We start from the raw sequence: 5,581 nt of genomic DNA on the forward strand, positions 1-5,581 counted from the left end.
AAAATTATTTCTATAAGGCTACAGATTGGCAACAAAGCTATCTAGTGGCAATAAATTATATATTTTCAACCTACTCCCGTATTCTTGCCTGAAGAATCCCTTGGAGAGAGGAGCCTGATGGGCTTCAGTGCATGGGGTGTCAAAGAACTGGGTGAAACTTCAACTTAGATAGCATATTCAAAAGCAGAGACATTGATTTGCCAAGTCAAGGCTATGGTTTTTCCAATAGTCATGTATGGATGTGAGAGTTGGACTGTGAAGAAAGCTGAGTGCCGAAGAATTGATGCTTTTGAACTGTGATGTTGGAGAAGACTCTTGAGAGTCCCTTGGACTGCAAAGAGATCCAACCAGTCCATTCTAAAGGAGATCAGTCCTGGGTGTTCCTTGGAAGAAATGATGCTGAAGCTGAAATTCCAGTACTTTGGCCACCTCATGCGAAGAGTTGACTCATTGGAAAAGACTCTGATGCTGGGAGGGATTGGGGGCAGGAGGAGAAGGGGATGACAGAGGATGAGATGGCTGGATGTCATCACTGACTCGATGGATGTAAGTCTGGGTGAACTCCGGGAGTTGGTGATGGACAGGGAGGCCTGGTGTGCTGTGATTCATGGGGTCGCAAAGGTTTGGACACGACTGAGCGACTGAACTGAACTGAAGCAACTAACGCTACCACCACTACTACATATTTGCAGTGAAGTTATGTGCACATTACTCTATACAGCTTACATATTTTCACATAAATTCAGCTACTTTATATTGGAGTTTTTATTCTTCTACACTTAGCCATTTGAATTTTACCTTCTTGACAGGATACTGTTTATTTTCCTTTGAAACGTGATTAGCTGAGTATGTGTGCATGTGTCTTTGTGTTTATGTACTAATGTCATCTGGAACAGAGTAAGTGAGAGAAGGGTAGGGAACTTTTGAGAAGAAAACAAAGAATAGAAGAAAAACTATCATAAATTTGTGCGTTCAAGTCAGACAGCAGTTTTTAAAATAATACTCTTTTACACCAATTCATATTTTTTTTCTTTAACAGATATGTGTGTTTTTCCAGGGATAAAGGAAATGATAGTTGGCGTGTTTACTGTTGCTATTAAAAGTATAATCCTGAATTTAGACTTAAGCAACTCTGCAGGAAATAATTCCACAAATAAAACTGGAATCTATTTTAAAGTTTAAAAAGTTTGATATATGTTGTATATAACACTCTGTCACAAACTATATATAGTGAAAAAACATGCATCAGGAAAAAATAAATTGACAGTTGCAAATACTCTACATGGCTAGTTTCATGTGATATTGTCGATTTTGACTCTAAACACTGAATTGCTTATTTTCATAACCCAAATTTCTTTACAAGTTACCCCTATTTCTGAGAACCCAAAAGAAATATAGAATGATTAGATGACACTTCCATAGTTTTATATATAACTTTGGTAACTTTGCTTATATCTAATTGGATACATGTATGTGAATATGAATGGATTTGATTAATTAGAAAATATTCTAATGAAAAACTAATTTGAGTCTAGCTTTTCAAATTTCAACATATTCTGTTTAATGCAGAAAATTCACCAAAAAATCCCAGAAGTGAAGGGACTATTTTCCTAGTAATTACATTCCATAAAGCTGTCTTTACTTCCTTATTCCTGAGGCTGTAGATCAAAGGATTCAACATGGGGATGACCACTGTGTAGAACACAGAAGCCACTTTGTCCTGAGTGCCTGGAGGAGTAGCTGGAGGAAGGTCTGAAATAAGTGTAGATGGAGGTGGAATAGAACAGGATGGTGGCTGTCAGGTGAGACACACATGTGGAAAACGCTTTGTGCCTCCTGTCCCCTGAATGCATACAGAAGATGGAGAAGAGAATGTAGCAGTAGGAGGTGAGGGTCACCAGCAGAGTTCCAACCATATTCACACCAGCAAATGTGGAAAAGATGCTTTCATACAGGCGTGTGTCAGAACAGGAGCGCTTAAAAAGTGGGGGGCTGTCACAGAAAAAGTGATGGATGATATTGGAACTGCAGAATGGCAAGCTGCTTACATAACTGGTGTTCACCACAGAGTTCAACAGTCCTGCTGTAAAAGCCCTGCTGCCATTTTCAGGCAGACCGTCCTGGACATGATCAAGGAGTAAAGGAGAGGGTTGCATATGGCCACATAGCGGTCATAGGCCATTAACCCAAAAAGGATGCATTCAGTTGTGGCAAAAAGGATAAAGAAGTATATCTGCAGAAAGCAGCCAGCAAAGGAGATGGACTTCTTCTCTGATAATAGATCTACCAGCATCTGGGGGTGATGGTGGATGAATAACAAACATCCACAAAGGACAGGTTAGCCAGGAAGAAGTACATGTGTGTGTGAAGTCGGGAATCAGCTCTGATTAAGAGGATCAACCCAGCATTCCCCACAACTGTCACAGTGTAAATCACAGAAAAAACGAAAAAGAGGACAAGCTGCTGCTCCCATGTGTCTGCTAAGCCCAACAGGATGAACTCAGTTAGCAGAGTATAATTTTTTCTGGCCATTTGTCACAGGTATAGTATGCTTAAATTTACACTAGGTGTCACAGGTATAGTATGCTTAAATTTGTATTAGGCCCAAAGTTTACAGGAAATAGCACAAATATGAATGAGTTTTAGTGGTTGGCTTATAGAAAACATAATGCCTAGGATAATAGAGCATAGTAAATACTGAAACTGACATAATAGTTAAGTTAGTAGAAAAAATGAATAACTGTTGGAATTTATTAAGCAGTTGTATCACATTTGGGTTGAGGGATTAAAAAATGACTGGTCAAGGTCCACATATTTTATTTCAGATTAATTTTTTTTTTTTTTTTGCAAATCCAGCATCTATGTTGTATTCTTTCTCTTCTAGCCCACATACAAAATATAGAATATAGATGTGTCCTTGCTGAAGTTTCTCCCATATCTTATGAACAGACACTTAATTTTAACTCAAATACATTTTTTTTCTTCTCCTCAAGATCACTCTGTATGTTCTTCAACTCAATAATTCATGCATCACCACCTGGAAATTGCTTTTGTTTTCTCCAAGCAGCAAAAGCAGCCCGTTTCAAATAACCAAAATTTGGGCATGTATTATATTGTTTAGAAGAGGAGAGCAAGGCAACCCACTCCAGTATGCCTGCCTGGAGAATTCCATGGACAGAGGAGCCTGGTGGGCTACAGTCCATGGGGTCACAAAGAGTCAGACATGACTAAGTGACTAAGCACAGCACAGCATATTGTTAAGAATGATTTTGTAGTAAACCAATAACCATTCTCATCACAAACCACACTATCAAATGAATACCATATAGTAGCAGACACTATACCTGTCCACGGCAATGAATGGCAGCACCAAACTCTTATTGCATTCTTTGCAGTACTATCTTATTTAGTCAAGTATTTTCTTTTTTGTCAAAATCCCTAATAAATCAGTTAAGGCACAAAAATAGAAAGAAGATAGTTTTCATGTTTTAAATGAAATGAAAATCAGTGAAAATTTGAATTAGCTCTTTGTAAAAAATTGAGACAGCTTCTGAGTATATACACATTGCTGCTTCTTTATTTTGTTCTCCTTAAACAGAGTTGGGTGCACTTGGGGACTGGTTTATAGATTTTGGTTGTGAAATCAATCCTCTAAAGGCAGAAGCTGCAGTCTCAAAAATAATTAAAATGTGATCACACCCAGAGAGATGGAATCAAACACTAGTGCGATCATCATAACACGGTTCCTGATCTCTGTCTTTTTAAAGTTTTTGCTTTATTTAAAAATGGTTATTTAATTGCCTCTTTCTTTGTGGTGTTAGCAGCTTGGTCCAAATGGGTATATAACCTACTACCATACTACTGTCCTTCCCTGTGTGGGTTTGTGTGTATCCCCCACCCCCCCTTAGCAGAGTAATTTTAACTTTTATTCCACATTTGTTCTTGAGTGAAAATAATCAGAAGGAGAAAATAACTACTAACCTCATGCCTACATGAATATTTATTGACCGAGATGAGCAACATGGACCACAGAGGGTTGAGGAGGATGACAACTTTATGAGAGAGAATGTAGGAGTAGGAGGTGAGGGTCACCAGCAGAGTTCTGACCATAGTCACACCAGTAAATGTGGAAAAGATGCTTTCATGCAGGCGTGTGTCAGAACAGGAGAGCTTAAAAAGTGTGTGGGGGGTGCTGTCACAGAAGAAGTGATGAATGACATTGGAACTGCAGAATGGTAAGCTGCTTACATAACTGGTGTTTACCATGGAGTTCAACATGCTGTAAAAGCCCCTGCTGCCATTTCTATGCAGAACATCCTGGACATGATCAAGGAGTAAAGGAGAGGGCTGCTTATGGCCACATAGCGATCATAGGCCATTAACCCCAAAAGGATGCATTTAGTGTGGCAAAGGCTATAAAGAAGTACATCTGCAAAAAGCAGCCAACAAAAGAGATTGGCCTCTTCCTGGAGAATAAATCTACCAACATTGTTGGAGTGATGGTAGAGGAATAACAAACACCCACAAAGGACAGGTTAGCCAGGAAGAAATACATGGGTGTGTGAAGTTTGGAATCAGTCCTGATTAAGAGGATCATCCCAACATTTCCCACAACTGTAAACATGTAAATCACCAAGAAAAGGCAAAAGGGGATAACCTGTAGCTCCAATGTATCTGCTAATCCCAACAGGATGAACTCTGTGAGTGAAGTGCAATTTTTTCTGCCCATTGATTACAGATACAGTATGCTTAAACTTAAACTGGGTGTGCATATTTCCCATTGCACAATTTACCAGAAATAGAAATATTGATAAAGTAAAGCATATAGGGAAAAGAAACCTGGGACAACAGAGCCCTGTAAACAGAGTCAGAGGACAATTAGTAGACAAATGAATAAGCATGGGATTTTACTAAGTAATTGGCTCTATTAATTCTGGACTGAGGGATCCCCAAATGACTCATCTAAATACACATACATCACCTAAGGTTCCTTTTCGAATGCAGCATCTATGTTCTATTCTTGCCCCTCTAGTCCATATCCAAATGCAAAGTACAGAATTGTTCTTGCTGAAGTTTTTTTCCATTCTCTGAGCAGGTATTTGGATTTAACTGAAATCATTTTTTTTCCTCCCTAAGTCTGCTCTCTATATTCTTCAACTTCAAAATTTATGTATGGTCACTTGGAAATCATTTGTGTGTTCTCCAGGAAGCAAAAAGTAGCCCAATTAGATAACTGATATTTTGACATCTATCATATTCTTAATGATGATATTGTAGTGTATTAAGGCACACAAATAAATGTTCTCCTTTCAAAGTGCACTATCAGATTAATGCCGTGTGGTAGCACACACTATAACTATTTATGGCGGTGAATGACAGAGACTGCACCAAGTACTTAACAGCATTTTTCTCAGTACTAACTTGTCTAGTCTATTATTTCTGTTTTTACTAGAATCCCTAATAACTCAGGTGAGGCATAAAAAAAACATAAAAAATGCAATTTTCATGTTTTAAGTGAAATGTAAAGCGTGACATTTTGAGTTACCACTTTGTAAACATTTGAGACACATTCTGAGTATAT

At 38.3% G+C, this 5,581-nt stretch overlaps 2 pseudogenes; both read right to left on the bottom strand.

Moving 5' to 3' along the window:
• Positions 1-1,546: 1,546 nt before the first annotated feature.
• On the bottom strand, positions 1,547-2,532 carry LOC133261069 (olfactory receptor 5F1-like; annotated as a pseudogene).
• A 1,386-nt stretch (positions 2,533-3,918) lies between these two features.
• LOC133261070 (olfactory receptor 5F1-like) lies at positions 3,919-4,729 on the bottom strand (annotated as a pseudogene).
• Positions 4,730-5,581: the final 852 nt, after the last annotated feature.

This window comes from Bos javanicus, chromosome 15 (genome assembly GCF_032452875.1).
Source record: "Bos javanicus breed banteng chromosome 15, ARS-OSU_banteng_1.0, whole genome shotgun sequence".
NCBI lineage: Eukaryota > Metazoa > Chordata > Mammalia > Artiodactyla > Bovidae > Bos > Bos javanicus.